The sequence below is a fragment of the Stegostoma tigrinum genome, chromosome 5 (genome assembly GCF_030684315.1).
Source record: "Stegostoma tigrinum isolate sSteTig4 chromosome 5, sSteTig4.hap1, whole genome shotgun sequence".
NCBI lineage: Eukaryota > Metazoa > Chordata > Chondrichthyes > Orectolobiformes > Stegostomatidae > Stegostoma > Stegostoma tigrinum.
In genome coordinates this window covers 7,398,984-7,416,984 of record NC_081358.1, presented here as the reverse complement: position 1 = coordinate 7,416,984, position 18,001 = coordinate 7,398,984, and the positions used below count along the sequence as shown (strand labels likewise).

At 42.6% G+C, this 18,001-nt stretch overlaps 1 protein-coding gene across 21 annotated transcripts in view; it reads left to right on the top strand.

The window, feature by feature from the left end:
* Positions 1-18,001, top strand: part of LOC125451860 (cAMP-regulated phosphoprotein 21-like) — a 405,355-nt gene that overhangs the window by 233,882 nt on the left and 153,472 nt on the right. For 17 of the 21 annotated variants that reach the window (XM_048529526.1, XM_059645782.1, XM_059645784.1 and 14 more), the window contains one exon: positions 15,004-15,126. The exons of the other annotated variants lie outside the window; for them this stretch is intronic. The gene's annotated coding sequence lies outside the window, so the exon portion shown is untranslated. The remainder of the gene's footprint in view (positions 1-15,003; positions 15,127-18,001) is intronic. 21 annotated transcript variants of the gene reach the window in all.

The window sequence follows — 18,001 nt, the reverse complement described above, 5'->3', positions numbered from 1 at the left end:
CGCTTTAAATTGGCCTGGACTACTACCTGGCACAGGCCATTTTTAGTTCACAAGCCGCTCCTTTCTTCACATCATCACCTTTGAATTCAGTATCTCATGTTAGCGACATCAGCAACTGGTCCCCCACCCCCATCCCTCTCTCTCTGCAGCCTTTGGCTAACACCACCAACGCCAAAGTCCCCTGCAGATAAAAAGCAGTGTGAGACTCATTTGTTTGTGTGTGAATGTATATATAAAATATATGTTTGTGTATTATGTATTTGTAACTAATAGATTCACTCAGTTTGCATCTGCTCTCCAATGTTAATAAATTTGCTTCATATCGAAGTGCACATGGCTTCTTGTATTAAATTTGATCAACCTTAAATGACCTGCTAACAGGGTATTTTCACTCTAACAATGCACACAGGTATTATGAATGACCAGCAGAGCAGATCTTTATGATGTTGTGCCAGCTCAGTTGTATTTCTCCAGGCAGCATCATAATCCCTGATTACCCACTGATCCTGCTGATGCATCTTCTCAAACTGAGCCTGAAACTCTCCATGTGCACAAAGTTTGATTGGTGGCAGTGCTCCTGTTCCTGGAGTTTTAAATTCATTCCTTTTAATTCTAACGTTGCTCGCTATAACTTCTCATTGAAGCCTGAGGATATCTCCCTCTCTCTCTCTTTCCCTCTCTGTCTCTCACCCCTTCTCTCTCTCTCTTCCCAACACTTCGCCTCCTTCGTTCTCATCTGGCGCTAAAAATGTCTTCTCTCTCACTCTCTCTATGCTGCTTGAAATATAGGATCTCTGCTTCTTAACCGTGGAGCTGATTCAGGTAACTAGCTACGGCTATGGCTTTAACTATTCTGGAAACGTGCTTCCCTAAACAATGATGCACTTCCTCCCGGCAATTCAGGTCCATAATCTCAGACACAAAATTTCAGCCACTTCTGATTTAAGTATTTCATTACCGTTCCTCCTAATTCATCCTGTTGGCCATATTATATACTTTATATTCCTCCCCCAGAGCTTTATTTTGAAATTGATAGTTTGTCATCTCATGATATGAGCATCTGGTTCTGCCCAGATCCTGGTTGTATACCTTTCATTTTTGGTGAGGTACATTTTACCCGAGTGTCCCTTTGAGACCTTCTTACCAGGCCCACCCAGAAAGGCTGTTGTTGTAAAGTGAAACTTTGGGTAAATGCACCCTTAACCAGTTTGCAACAACAACGAGATACATTGCCCTATGAGATAGATAAAGGGAATAAGAGCCAGGAAAAGGTCTAACACATCTTTACTAAACACTTTATCAAAGAAAAACAATATTTATCAAACTCTACTATTAAACTATATCAAACCAAGTCAATCTCTTCACAGGACACTTCAGTAAACAATCTTAAATCTCAAAGTAAACAGTTTCAAATCTACACCAAATACCTACTTCTGTCATGCTGTTCTGAAAATTCACCCCATCCATAAGTCACTCCCTTTGTAATGAACTGTTTGTTTGAAAGGTCTGGTCACACCCACTCATTAAGGCTGGGCCAGGCTATTCCTCAGTCTTTGAGGGTTGGCTGATGGTTCAGGATCCACAATTGTGAAATTGGACTTCTCCTCTTGTTTAGGACTGGTCTTCGGGTCATCTCACTGAGGTGGTCTCTCTGGGTCTGCTCAGTCTGATGATGCTCACCACGAAGTACGATGGACTGGACATGCTGTGCAGCTCATCTGTCAATCAGAGGTGAATCTCTGGAGATGGCTTTGAAGAGGGTGCATAAGGCATAGAGAGGTCCAGGTTGGCCCTTTTATCCCCTGTTTCATGCCCTTCTCGAAGATTCTATGGCCTATGTTAATCACTAGTATCAGGTACGGACAGGAAAGTCCATTGAGATGACTACTTTCCATCAGATTGCAGAACACAGTTTGGAGCCTTAGCTCTCAAGTGCTGTTCTTCATACACTCTGCTTCTGTCCTCCTACTGAGTTGGGTAGCACCAAGTCTGTGTAGCATTCTTCTAACTAAGCAGGAGGGCTAAACACAGGTTCATTCTGAAATAGCATGGCTTTTAGTACCTGGTCAGGCAGTTCCAAACCTGCCTTGTGCTCCTGAGATGCTGCTGGGCCTGCTGTGTTCATCGAGGCTAACATTTTATTATCTTGGTTTCAATGGGAATTTGATTGTCTAAGGCCTGGCTGCATGAATACTGTATGTTTCACCACTGCAGTTTGTAAATTGCAATGTGTGGCTAGGTTTAAACTCAGCTTCCTAGTTTTCACCTTTTATTCACACTCATGAAAAATTGCCAATATTTCTCCAAAAGTCCTTGAGGTCATGGATGTCAAAACTATGTACTAAACTCTGGTGTGGCTGCACTTGGAGTATTGTGTACAGTTCTGGTCACGGCATTATCGGGAGGATGTGGAAGCATTGGAAAGGGTGCAGAGGAGATTTAATAGGATGTTGACTGGTCTGGAGGGAAGGTCTTATGAGGAAAGGCTGAGGGACTTGAGGCTGCTTTCATTAGAGAGAAGAAGGTTAAGAGGTGACCTAATAGAGACCTACAAGATGATCAGAGGATTAGATAGGGTGGAAAGTGAGACCCTTTTTCCTCAGATGGTGATGGCTAGCAAGAGGGGACATAATTTTAAATTGAGGGGTGATAGATATAGGACAGATGTCAGAGGTAGGTTCTTTACTCAGAGAGTGGTAAGGGCGGGGAATGCCCTGTCTGCAACAGTAGTAGACTCACCAAGTAGAAGGGCATTTCAATGATCATTGGATAAACATATGGATGATAATGGAATAGTGCAAGTTAGATGGGCTTCAGTTTGGTTTCACAGGTCGGTGCACCATCGTGGGCCGAAGGGCCTGTACTGCACTGTAGTGTTCTATGTTCTATGGGTCCTGGCCACGTTATGGAATTCCTTTTGTGAATCAGTCCACTAAATCTGCTGAGGGCTCATGTGGAACAGGAGTAATGTCCCTGTCTCTGAGTCAGAAAGTTCAGGGTGGAGTCCCATTTGCCAAGTTATTAGATTAGATTCCCTACAGTGTGGAAACAGGCCCTTCAGCCCAACAAGTCCACACTGCCCCTTGAAGTATCCCACCCAGACCCATCCCCCTATAACGCACACACCCCTGAACACTACGGGCAATTTAGCATGACAAATCCACCTAGTCTGCAGATCTTTGGACTGTGGGAGGAAACTGAAGCACCCGTAGGAAACCCACACAGACACAGGGAGAATGTGCAAACTCCACACAGACAGTAGCCCGAGGCTGGAATTGAACCCAGGTCCCTGCCGCTGTGAGGCTGCAGTGCTAACCATGAGCCACCGTGCCACCCAGTTGTGTGGCTTAACACATCCAAACAGGTTGATAAAAACAATCTACTTGATCTGCTGGATTCCATTTATCTACACGTTGCCCCCAAAATTTTCAGAAACTGTCGATATTGTCCAATTGTACCGTGACTATCTAAATGCATTGTTCAGACTTGCTCAATAATAGATTCCCAAATGACAACTGATGTGAGATAAATGGACTGAAGTTCTTGTTATTCTCCTTCTGTCCTTTCTTGAATAGCTGTGATATATTTGCTACCTTCTGATCTGCTGCGACTATTTGAGAATCGAGAGAATTTGAGAAAATCAAAGCCAGCCTACCTGTGCAGCTCCCTCATTTAAAACTGCAGGGTATATGCCGTTAGATCCTGGGTGGTGGCGGGTGGCAGGGGTGAGTTGTCAGGTTTTGGCCCTTAGTTTCTTTAGCACTTTTTCACTGCTGGTTTTAAATATCTTAATGTTGTCACTCTTGTTCGCCCCTTATTTCTGTTTCTCAGCTCTTAGCTTCTGTTGTGAAGACAGGCACAAAATGTTTATTCAATGCCTGTGTGATTCCCTCTTTCCCATGATAATTTCTCCTTTCTCAGATTCTAAGAGACAAAGATTTACTTTAATGATGCTCCCTTTAATAGACCTACAAAATCTCCTCCAATCATTCCATAAACTCTTCCAGACCATCTTTGTCAATTTGTTTTGTCCAGTCCAAACGAAGATTAAAATGCCTTGCAATATGTACATTGCCTTTGTGACAAATTCCAATTAGGTCTTACTTAATGCTCTGTTCAATCGTTAAACTGCAGTTAGAGGGGCTATAAACTTTGCCTACCAGGACACTCTGAACATTATATCAAGTTCAATGCAATGTTTAGTAGCAAGAAAGATAAAACAGCTGCTAGGATTGCAGATGACAAGGTTTAGAGCTGATGAACACAACAGGCCAAGCAGCATCATAGGAGCAGGAAAGCTGACGTTTCAAGCCTAGACCTCTAATGAAGGGTCTTGGCCCGAAACGTCAGCCTTCCTGCTCCTATGATGCTGCTTGGCCTCCTGTGTCCATCCAGCTCTACGCCTTGTTAGATTGGATTCTCCAGCATCTGCAGTTCCTACTATCCCTGTTAGCATTGCTGACTTGTGTGAGATTAATTTCAATGTGATCGGCCAGTGATTGTCCTGGAGTAAGCTGGACATATCTATTAATAATCAAAATGAAAGATCACTTGGAAGTGTTGGAAAAAAAAATGTGGGCTAAGATTCTGCTCTTAAAATAACGCCTTATGTTTGCCAGAAACAATCATGGATTGAGAGTCATGAGACACTAATAACCAAAATGAAAATGCATGCAAATATCCAAAACAACACACAGATCCTGACAAATAGGAAAAATACAAACAACAATAAAGGATGACTAAATAGATAATAAGCGTTACAAGAAAGGGAGAATCTAATGGAATTTCTTAAGGTTGTCAAAATTTACAGAAAAACTTTTGCATAGTACCAGGAAAGAAAGAATGATCAGAAGCAACACGTGGACCCTTTGAAAACTGGTAATAGTGACATAGTCACTAAACTAAAGAAACAATGAATATTTTGTCTAATTAATTTGCTTTAGTACTTGTAGTCGAGGAAAAGATCAAAATGCCCAACACCTCAAGGAAATGAATATTAAATAGCTGGGACATAAAACTCACCAAAATTAATGTAAGCAACTCAAAGTAATGAACAATATAATGGCACTAGAGGCGTGATTAATTCCTAAGGCAGAATAGTTTCCTGCCCAGGATATTGTAGTTGTCCAGGTTATAATCTCCCAAAGTGCTCATGGTGTGCTAATTGCATTATTAAGATTAAGCATATACAAGTGGAGATCATTGATTGAATAAATACCATGCACATTTATAAAGAGAGGCCTGAGGGACACGGGTTGTGGATTTAGGAGGAGGCAGACAGTCGGTAGATAATTATCTTATTCAGTAGCACAGTGGCATCAAATTTCTTACTTCGTCAATTGCCTTTAGAGTATACTATCCTGGTGGAAGAGGATGGTTACCGAAATGTACAAATTGGAACAAAACTATTTTTTCATGCAGAAGATTGTAATCTGAGCCACTTCTGTGAAGATTGGCTGAGAACCAACTGTGATTTGCTAGGGTATGACTACCTACTAATACATGACAAATCCTAATATCATAAGCAATGGAAAATGACATTAATGTGTGAACACAAGTTATCTCCTTAATGAAAAGAAAATACCAAGTGTGGACATGGTATTGTCACTCTTAACAAAAGTAAACTTGGAATGAAAGTATTTTGTGAACTTCATGTTCATCAGTTGAATAATGATACAGTTGGGTCTTTTATTATACTTGGAGAAAATTTACCAAAATTATGACCAATTAAATGCCTGGAATGCATGACCATATTTTGCTCATAGAGTCATAAAGTCATACAGCAGGGAAACAGACCCTTCAGTCCAACCAGTCCATGCAAAATAATATCCCAAAGTAGTCCCACTTGTCTGTTCCTGGCCCTCATCTCTCCAAACCTGTCCAATTCATGACATCTGTCAGGCATTTCTCCATGGATCTCAACGAACAGTATTATAGATTTCAGAATCCATTTTGGAGGATTCTTATTCAGTGTTTACCTTTAGAGTCATAGAGATGTACAGCATGGGAACGGACCTTTCATTCCAACTTCTCTGTGCTGACCAGATATCCTAAGTTAAAATATAGTCCCATTTGCCAGCATTTAGCCCATATCCCTCCAAAGTCTTCCTATTCATATACCCATCTAAACGCAGATTGGGTCTTCCATTGAGCTGAGAGAAATTTACAAAAATTATGATCTATTAAATGCCTGGAAGGCATTTTAAATGTTATAATTGAACCAGCCTCCACAACTTCCACTGGTAGCTCATTCATACACACACCACCTGCTGCATGAAAAAGTTGCCCTTTAGGCCCCTTTTAGATCTTCCCCTCTCACCTCAAACCTGTACCATTTAGTTTTGGACTCCCCTACTCTGGGGAAAAGACCTTGACTACTCACCCTACCTATGCCCCTCATGATGTTATAAACCTCTATAAGGTCACCCCCTCCGCCCCCGATGCTCCAGGGAAAATAGCCCCAGCCTATTCAGCCTCTCCCTGTAGCTCAAACCCTCCAACACTGGCACCATCCTTGTAAATCGTTCCTGAGTCCTTTCAAGTTTAACGACATCCTCCCTGTAGCGGGGAGACTGGAATTAAAACGCAGTACTCCAAAAGTGGCCTAACTAATGACCTGTACAGCTGCAACATGGCCTTCCAACTCGTTTACTCAATGCATTGAACAAAAGAGGCAAGCATACCATATGCCTACTAAATTGTTTGATTGTGGTAAGGCTTCGCATGTGGATAAGCTTCTGGTCTTAAATGCCATTTGATTGGAACAAAAGCACACTTCTTTGGATCAAATGTCTGCAGATTTTAAAAAATATATAACCTAAGGAAGCAAACATTTTCAACAGTGTTGCTGATGCAAATAGAGCATTCTGCAGTGTCAAAAGAGATGGTAGACTCAATGACTGCTACCTTTCAAGGCTATTCAGGTGTGGGCCACAGGTGTCAATACAACAGAAGAGGTATGGAAAAAGGGAATAAGGATTTTAATAGGATTGGAACAACAATAACAGGTGAGTGAGCTGCAGGAATGTTCAGGGAACAGGTAACATGTGCTTCAGGTGTGACTCAAATAATATTGCACCGTGGACTGCCCAAAGTGCGACAAGGTTTTCAAAGCAATGCATTAGCACAGTGAACTGAGAAAGTGGAGTTGATGATGACAGTCATTCTGCGGGAATTGCAACTTATCACCAGAAGTTTTAATTCAGTAATAAGTGTGTTAATTCTGAATTTATTAGTTATTTTACGCAGTGGTTGCACCTGGATGCAGTGTGAGCAGAACAGATTAGTTGAAACATTATTTAGATTCATGCAGTACTAAAAATTAAAGTAAGGTCAGGAAGTATGAAAGTTCTACTTGTTTCTAGTTTAGAGGACCTGAAGGACATTAAATTAGTCCTTTTTAATTGCATTTCATAGAATCCCTACCGCGTTGAACCAGGCCCTTCAGCCCAACAAGTCCACACTGACCCTTGGAGCATCCCTCCCAGACTCATCCCCTACAACCCACCTAAGCTACATATCCCTTAGCACTACACATAATTCAACATGGCCAATCCACCTAGCCCATACATCTTTGGACTGTGGGAGGAAACCCATGCAGACATGGGGAGAATGTGCAAACTCCACACAGACAGTTGCCTGAGGGTGGTATTGAACCCAGGTCCCTGGTGCTGTGAGGCAGAAGTGTTAACCACTGAGCCACCATGCCACCCCACCACCTCAAAGAAGGATCCACCTAGACTTGAACTCGAATCACAGAGTTCAGAAACCAGCATGCTCACCATCATACCATGGCAACCGCAGCCAAAACACCCAGCATCCATTCCCAATTTGGAAACACAATTTCAATTTACAAGAGTAGAAAAGCAGTCAGCTGCGCTCGAGCCAGGAAGGACTTGAACCGACAGTCATCTGATCTGAAGTCAGATGCATTATCCATTATGCTACTGGCTCAACACATTTCTTGTGTTAATCATTTATAGTTGATTTTAGGATAGTTTGGGGTGCGTGATGTAACATGAGGTGAGGAATTAGTTACTTAGGAGTTAGACAATGCATTTATAGTCTAGTTTTTCCTGATAACAGGACAGACAGTTTGAGGACATTGATTAATTAAGTAGCTGCAGTACATGTATGGAGAGAGTGCCCATGATCAGTGAGTAAATGAGGGCTGAAATGCATTTCTTCTTCCTAAAACAAAACCTTAAATTTCATTCATGTTGAGACTTCGATTTTTGTTACAGTTTCCCTTTAAACATCTGTCAACTTTTATTTGCTGATGTTCAGTTGATTTGGTTTAGTTTAATCTCGTTTTCAAAAGAGTGCCAAGAGAAACTGCTAGGGCATCTTGTTAGCTAAGGAGGAGGTGGATGTTTGTAATATACCAGTCTGGAAATAAGCATACTAATAACTAAAGATTGACTTCAGTTTCCTACTTCACCGCTGGCTTTAGAATGAACCAGCAAAAATGTTCTCAATTTGTTGCGGTTGCTTTAGATTGGTGAATTGTATATATCATTCTGCTATTTAAAGATAAGTAAGATGAAAACTAAGTAATTGAGGATAGTTTAGCTTAAAATTTGCTTTCAGTCAATTCCTGCAGTCAATAAGTGGGGAAAAGGTGACTGTGCACCTTGAAAATTTCCAGCTTATCTGAGAAAGCTAGGAAGGAGTAGGAACTGGTGGGCCATGCCTTGTAAAACATGATTGAATTTTATGAAGCAGTGACTAAAGAACTGGACAGAAGAACATCTATGGATTTAACTGGCAAGGACTTCCAGAAGGCATTTGATTAGATTCCTCATAAAACCATCAGCTAAAATTGAAGCAATTGGCTGAGCTGTCAAGAGAATGGTGAATAAAGGAAGAATCTGATGAGACGCATGTTTGATGGAGCCTCTCAACTGTGCATCATTTTTATTAATTATCTAGATGATAGGATAGCAAGTTACATACCCACAAAGATATGCAATATTGTAAAGAGTATGGATGGAAGGGTAACTTTATTGATGTTCTTGCTTGCATTAGGAGCGTATGAGCAAGTGCAGGCCGTTCAACACATTGTGACAGCTATTTAATACAATCATGGCTGATCAAATGCTTCGAGATAGTAAGAACTGCAGATGTTGGAGTCAGAGATAGCACAATGTGGAGCTGGAGGAACACAGCAGCCCAGGCAGCATCATAAGAGTGGGAAAGTTGATGTTTCTGTTTGGGAGCCTTCTTCAGAAATCTGTGTTATTTCTTGATCAAGTGTTTCAATGCCTTTTACCCACAATATCCTCATAATGCTTTACTCCATTGATGACATAGTGTTTTTGATAGGTTAACTAAGTGGGCAAAAATTTGGCAAATGGAGTATAATATGGGAAATATGAAGTCGTTCATTTTGGAAGGGAGAGCAAAAGAACAGTGTTATTTCAATGCAGTTAAAAACTGCAGAATGCCATGACACAAAGAGATTTTGGGCTCCTTGCACATGAAACATAGAATGCTAACACACAGGCGTTACAGGATGCCTTAGAGAATGTTGTCCCTTGTTTCAAGGAGGTTGGAGTATAAGAGTAGGGAAGTCTTAGTGCAAGTGTGCAAACGTGAGACCACATCTGGAGTGCTGTGAGGTGCCCTAATTTTAAGAAGAGGTATGATTTCATTGGAGACATTTCAAAGAAAGTATACTAGGATGATCCCTGGTATGAAGGTACTGTCTTATTGGCAAAGGTCGCTCATTGGAATTTAAAAGAACAAGAGGTGATCTCATTGAAACATATAGGATACTTAAGGGGCTTGACAGGATAAATGCTGAGCAGGTATTTCCCCTCATGGAATTGTCTAGGAATCTAGAGTTGTCAAGCGGGAATTGCCTTAGAATTAATTGAGACTGAGATGAGGAAGAATTTCTTCTCTTAGATGGCTAAGAGTCTTTGGAGCTCCTTGCCATAGAGAACTGTGGGGCAGAGTCCTTGTATATATTGTAAGGCTGAAGTAGATTCTTGATCAATAGGGGAATCAGGATTATGGGAAATGACAAGAATGTTGGCATGAGTAGTGTCAGATCAGCCATGATCCTATTGAATAGCAGTGCAGGCTCGACAGGCTGAATGGCCTATGCATGTTCCTATTTCTTATGGCCTTGTGGTCCTGATCAGAAATCTGCCAACCTCTACTTTAAACACACTCAAAGACTGAGTTTTCATAGCTCCCTACAATGCAGAGTTGCAAACATTTCCTAAGATTTCACCGACGAAAAGTTTTGGTCCTAAAATGGGCCCCACTTATATCAAGAAAGTGCCTCCAGTTCTAGACTCCACAGCCAAAGAAAAGAAGCTTACCTGCACCTCCCCTGTCTACCTCTTTACATATTTTGTCGGTCTCATTGAATTCATGAATCATTCTTTGAAACTAGAGAAGACACACCCTGTTTGCCCAATCTCTCTTCACAGGACAGTGGCACCATCCCGGGACCTGGTCTTCATTCCACTTCATTCCATTTATTCTGTCTGTGAACTTATTGATAACTTTCAAGCTTTACTAATGTTTGTTATAGTCTGGTCTGGCTTGGATCAGTTACTTTGTTTTAATTTCTTAAACAAGCAACAGAAAAAAACCAAACTTCATTGAAGCTCTTTGTTTTAATAGCCTGTTATGTACAAAAGGCAGAATAAAAATAGAACTGATACGATGCATTTGGTTGTATTCGTCTTTCTGAGATTTAATGAGATGTTATCACTTAGCTGACATATGATGGAGAGATAGTAAGAACAACCGATGCTAGGGTCAGAGATAACACAGTGTGGAGCTGGAGGAACACAGCAGGCCAGGCAGCATCAGAGGAGGAGGAAAGTTAATGTTTCGGGTCCGGACCCTTCTTCTGAAACGTCAGCTTTCCTGCTTCTCTGACGCTGCCCAGCCCGCTGACATACGATGTAACTTTGAATATTACCAAAACCCTGTAGGTTTTTTCAAAACTGCTTGGGTTGCCACCTTGTATTCTGCAGTTGATTGCTGCATTGAGGAGAATTTAAATGAACAGACCTGCTGGCACCACGAGGTGTGGCATTGGGTCAGGAACCTGTTTCTTTCAGTGGTGGACTTTGCTTCGTTTAAATCAGCCAGGCCATTAACATCCAACTCTGTGTTCCCTGAACAACCACAGCATACATGTGATGGCAATCCACATCTGTCAATAAAAGACTTTCTATTAGAAGGGACCCTGGCAGGTTTCAGAAGGACTGCATGCGGCTTTACTAGACAAGCCTGGAGTAAGGAGAAGAATGGAGGGAGGACCTGCTTATTTAGTTCTCTGGCAATTCCCTGAAAGTGGTAATGACCCAACCAGACATGCTGTTTCCTGTGGACAAGATGAAGAGGCCACCCATACATACTAAACAGGTATTGACTGTTGTTTCAGAGGCTGCGAGCTGCAAGAATGTAACTCCTAGGATGTGTGTAGTGGTCAACAGTTTCATTAGGTTAGGAAAGGTGTGTGGCATATCACTCTCAGGTGCTAAACACAACTGCCTGACTTCATCAGCCTTCTCCTGTTTACCACTCACCAAAACAACAGACTGCGCAGCTCCACTCATTCGCTCAAATCTCCATCTGAGCAGTCACCAGTGATGCTCAGTGGAGGGCATCCCACATGAGTCGCTGTCAATCACCTTCCACAAGCGTTGCCATTCACTTATCTGCACACATTGCACTTTTCGCTGTCATTGCTTTCTGCTTTTTCTCATCGCAGGATAATAAAATGCACAATATCGAGGCAGAGTACTGAGAGTGGCTGTAGAGCGATAGATACACCAATCAGGGCATAGCAGAATGCCTTGAAGATTGGCAGGATATTGCAGATAATGAGGAAACGGGATCGCTCACAAACCTGGTGACAGAACTAAATAATTCATGTCTGACAAATTGATTCAAGTCCTCCGAAAATATAAGACCATAGCGCCATAAGAAATAGGAACAGCAGTAAGCCATTCAGCCCTTCAAACCTGCTTCACCATTCAATAGCATCATGACACACACCCCCTTAACCCTTGATTCCCCTGTATGTTTCAATAAGATCATTTCTTGTTCTTCTAAACTCCACTGAATAGAGTCCCAACCTATTTATCCTTTGCTCATAAGGCAATCCTCCCCATACCACGGATCATCGTAGTCAATCTTCTTTGAACTATCTCCAGTAAAACAATAACTTTCCCGAAATAAGGGGGCCAAAACTGTCCAAAGTACTTCAGATATGGTCTCACCAACACCTTATAAGGTACACCTTGGGAAAGGAGAACCAGTAGATGTAGTGCATGAAAAGTTCCCGTGCAGTATATTTATGTATCATATTAACATGAAAAGAGAGGATTGGTTGACTTACGGGAAACAAAGCCCAGATAAATGGGTTATTTTAAGGTTGTCAAACTATAACCAGTGAGGTGATACAGTGGTCATTCTTGGGACCTCAAATATTTACTATGCATATGAATGGCTTGATGAATGGAGCGAGTGCAGTGCATTAAATTTGTTAACAATACAAAAGGAGGTGAGCAAACAGCTGTGAGGAGGACACAGGGTCCAGAAAAGGATATAGACAGATTGAGTGAATTGGAAAAGGTTTATAGAAAGAGTACATTGTGGAAAAAATGTGAGATTATAGACGTTTGTGCAATGAATAGAGAAACAAAGTATTGTTTAAATGCACATATACGCTTAATGCTAAAGGAAAGGAAATATAGACTGTTAGCATGCAGTACTGCAATTAATTAGGAAGTGAAATTCTCTGCTAGCTTTTGTTACATTGTGTGTTGAATACCAAAGTAAGAGATATGTTACTATAGCTCTTCGGAGCATTGGTAAGATCACTGCAGGGTAAATGCATGCAATTTTGGTTTCCTTGTTGAAATAGAATATCCTTGCATTTAAGGCAGTTCAGAGAAGTACCATACTTACTTAGGAGAGGGGATTCTTGGTTTGAAGGCTGAAGAAGGGTCTAGGCCCGAAACGACAGCCTTCCTGCTCCTCTGATGCTGCTTGGCCTGCTGTGTTCATCCAGCTCTACACCTGGTTATCTTGGTTTGAAGGCATTTTCTTGCAAGGGTACATTGAGCATGTTGGGTCAATGCCTAATGAGGTGTCATCATTTTGAAGCACGCAAGGTTCAAATGGGGAGTAGGAGTAAATTGCTGCAGATGATGGAAACTGCTGAAAACAGCAAAAACTGGAGATCACAGCAGGGCAGGTAGCACCCAAGGGGATTGAGCAAGCTCACATTTCAAATCTAGATGACTCTTCATCAGAGCTGAAGTGAAGTGTGGAGGGGACAGTATTTATGCTACAAATGGGAAAGGGGTGGGTTGTCGGGATGGTGGGTGTAAGATGCTGATGGAGAAAATATTAAGCAATTGGAATGTGAGGATGGCAAACCAGTGGTGTGTCTAACTGCCAGACTGGAAAGGACAGACAGACCCCAACCCCTCCCCACCGGGGTCGGGGGATACTGGCGTGGTGACTGAGAATGTGATAAGTAAAGCTGAAAGAAGGTTCACTACATGAAGGTGTTGAATTCAGTGATGCACTGGAGCATTGCAGTTAACCGAGGACAGACATAGATCATACAATCCCTACAGTGTGGAAACAGGCCCTTTGGCCCAACAGGTCCACACTGACCCTCAGAGCATCCCACCCAGACCGATTCCCCATAACCCACCTAATCTCCACATCCCTGAACACTTCAGGTAATATTTAGCACGGCTAATCCACCTAGCCTGCGCATCTTTGGGCTGTGGGAGGAAACCGGAGCACCCGAAGGAAACCCACACAGACACAGGGAGACTGTGCAAACTTGACACAGACAGTCGCCCGAGGCTGCAATTGAACCCGAGTCCTTAGCGCTGTGAAGCAACAGTGCTACCCAATGAGCCACTGTGACACCCCATATGGGCATGAATAGGGCGCTGTGTTAAAATGACTGGCTACGGGAAGGCTGGGCTCATGGTCACACACAGACCGGACGTGTCCTGCAAGACAGTCGCCCAGCCTGTGTTTGAATCACAGTGCAAACTGGAGAAACAGCATCTCATCTTCAGACTAGGCACTTTACAGCCTTCTCGAATTAATATTGAGTTCAGCGCTTTCAATTTGTGAACCAACTCCTGTCCTTCCCTTTCTTTTAGCTTTATTTGTCATATTCCTGGTCACCATGTCCTCTCTCCCTTCCCACCTCAATAGGACTGTCTGTCTTTTCCAGTCTGGCAGTTAGACATATGACTGTTCTGCTGTTCTCACATTCCAATCACGAAATCTGCACTATCAACATCTTTTCTCCACCAGCACCCTACACCTCACCAGCCCCAACAGCCCACCCCCTCCCCAACTATAGCATAAATGCTGCTCCTCCCCCCCACATTTCTCTTCAGCTCTGATGAAGAGTTGTCTAAGCTCGAACCGTTAGCTTGCTCTCTCCCCAAGGATGCTGCCCGACCCGCTGTGATCTCCAGTGTTTGTTGTTTTCAGTTCAGCTGGGGAGTGTTGGAGTAGTTGCCGAAAGGATGTTGCTCCTCTTGAGGGAATCTAGAATAAGGAAACAATGTTAGAAGGAGGGATCGGTGATTTAACATAGAATGCAAGAGGGATTTCATCTCAGACTACTGTGGGTCTTTGGAACTCTTTGAGACAAGTTACAGCGAAATGAAGTGATTAAGTAGATTCAAGTTTGATATAGACAGATGCTTGAACTATAAGGGATAATTGCATCTGGCAAAAAAGAAATGGGGTTGAGGCCATGATCAGATCCTGCATGTTCTTATTGAGTGGTGACATAGAGCTGACGGACCTGATGGCCTATTGCCATTCCTAGGTTTGATGTTGTTCTATTGTGCTGCCACTTTGCACACAGTATTCATTGACTTTAAATTGTTGTCATCACTGACAGAAATATCAAGAAATGCAAAATGTATACGTTGAACCTTTTCCTATTTTTCAGTTCTAATCAACAGTCTTTGTTTTCTGTAGGTTCTTGAAGGGCAATAGAGAGTTATAAAAGGAAGCTAAGGAGTACTCAGGAGGGTGAATGGCCGAATGAAGCACCATCACGTGACTATTACGCACCCTCCATCATCACAGATGCACACTTCGGTGGGTATTACAGTACAGATAGGTAGGTTGTCACATGGAGGGACGCAAGTCACGTGAGCAGGAACAAGTGCAAGAGATGGAGACAACTTTAGCAAGTTTCTGTCAGAAGGTGAAACCCATTCAGTTCAGCTGGACCTGGGTGTACTGGAGCAGCAAAGGAAAATGTCTGTGCTTCTCTCTGTATTTCCAGAAGAAGTGTGTACTGTTGGTGAACAACTGAAGTGGTCCATCTCTGGCATACGTGCCCTGATGTATTAGCCACTTGCGCTGAGTTGCACGCACTTGAGAAGAGTGGCCTCCTGAATGATGAATTAGATGTTGCAGGCATGTGGACATAGCTGACACTAAATCAACTACTTTCCACAGGATGGAAGAAAACATTGCCCTGCTTAAACGTAGCCTAGTGCTGTCCAGTCTTCAGCCAGTAGGAAGGTGGACCATAAAAGTGATAAAGGGCTCAGGGCAACCGGACTTATCTCCATACATTCCGACTTCTTATCCTTTCCCCCACTGTCTCAGATAAGGTTCCACATGATGGCTCTTTCCCTTATGATCAAGTCTGGCCCTGGACGCAGGTGGGGCAATATTTGGCAAAGCCCTCATGGGCTCCAAATTTAAAGGATGCATTTTTGGCATGTTCATTTTAATGAAGAACAAATGTACTTGAACTCTTCATTCTGCTACTGTGGGCATCTTGTTTGTCAGAGCAGAGGAACTAACAGCCTGTTTCTTAATCTCCAAAATCACAAGTTTTGCACCATGAAGAAGTTAAAGAAAATGAATGAGAAAGATTTAACAGTCATGCATAAGGAGAGTCATGGAATTTGTATTTTAATGAATCAAGCATTTTATTTGATCTCTTCATCCAATTTTTAATTTGTTGCCTTCCGAATTCTAAATGATCAGTGGACTTCAGGTGGATGGTATATCAGAAGACTAGGATAGGTCTGAATCTTATGGTTGGGTTTTTGACTTTTGGAAAGATTTATCTCGGTGAGTATGGTGCAGCCAAAGAGCTGATGAATGCATCGCAATGTGACCACACACAGCCAGATTAGCAGGAATGTGCTGGCATAAAGCTATTCTACGCTTCTCTTGGAGTCAAACAAGTTGCTGCTGGCACTCTGGACAATATCTGTCTCCTCTTTCCTTTACTTCCTCCTCAGAAAATGCAGAGTGAAAGAATATTCCTCATTCTGCAGCTTCATTCCTCCCTGCAATGCAATATTGTGCAAATTACAGGTGATCACAGCCATCCTAGAGACACTTAGCAGTACACATTGAAGGCAGTCTATGTATTTTGATCAACCCAGTGACTCATTCAGAGATGCCCTTTAGAGGTCCCCTTGAGCCTGTCATTAATATTAATGATCGAACTCTTCACGGGAGTCATTAGTTCCTCAGGGTGGCTCTTTTCTCCAATGAGCCCCTTGCTCTCATTGTGTTGAGATGTGTCTGTTGTGGAAGGAAAAGAGCACTTCGGCTCACGGTATATCTCGCACAGTCGCCCATCATGACCTTCCAGTGGTTACACGCAAGCCGAGCATTCACAAAGCGACATCCCGTTTGATTGATAAATTGGCTGATCTGAGGACCCCCTTCGTGGCCACACGTGTCTAATCAATGACTCACTATTCTTTTGGGAATCCAGCCACTTGAGCAGTCCTGAGAACCATCTGCCTCTGTCTGGCCTCACCAGTGTCAATATGAACATAAGTGGTTGCCAAGAAAACATGGCACCAGCCACCAGAGAGATACACTTGTGAGAAATAAGTAGTGGAACCTTGCAAATGCAGTGGAACACACTGTAGCTGCCAAGAAGGAAATTGTTACTGTTCCTGCCGCTCCAGCTTTTGCTGTTGGTCCTCTGTTGCTGGCGGTTCCTCACCAGGCTATAGCTGCATAAGCTGCTCCAAGGCTGCATGAAGGCGAGCAGCAAGGAATTTTAGAAGTGATGTGTGAAGGCAAAGTTCAGTAGCATGCCCTCTAAAAGTTGAATGTCACGGGTAAACAGGGACATCTGCTCTCAGAGCAAGTGCAGTGAGCACGAGAGGCAAACCAGCAAATACAAAATGCCATTGTTTAAAATTTACTGATTGATTTTTTTTATTGATCAATGACTCTGCACAGCACTCTCACTTTTAAAGGAACAAAAACAGAAGTTGCTGGAGGAGCTCAGTAGGTCTGGCATCATCTGTGAAGAAAACAAAATCAGAGTTAACGTTTCATGCCTTGGGACTGTCTGAGGAAGGGTCACCTGACTTGAAACGTTAACTCTGTTTTTGTCCTTCACCGATGCTGTCAGATCTGCTGAGTTTTTCCAGCAACTTCCATTTTCGTTCCTGATTTACAGCATCCGCCATTCTTCCGGCTCTCACTGTTTACCCTGGTGAGCTTCACAAAACACGGGAAAACCTGACAGCTATTTAAAGTCATAATTAAGGTTAAAAACTGAAATTATCTGATCATTTAAATATTTGAGTCACTGACTCAGCAACTCCATAGGGTTTTCCTGCTCACCTCCAAAGACAACCTGGCAAGTCTGAAGGATCATATTGGGTTTCAGGCCTGGACTGCGCAGTGCCTGCCCCCAGCCCTGAAAGTTAAAATCCAGCCTATGCTCTGAGCTGTATAGCAACCAATGTATTCTGAGGAACATTTGCATTGTGCCTTTCACAAACTTCTAAGATCTTAGAACCGGTGAACTCTGTGCCATTGAAATGGAGACTGGAATTTTTCTAACCAAGAGGAGGTGTGAGCAGAGTGTGAACCTGAGTGTGTTACAGTCGCAATGTGATTCCGCCACTTTCAGCTTTCTCTTGGACCCTACAACTCGATAGCAGCTGAGCTATTCAAAAAGGTGATGAGGAGCCTT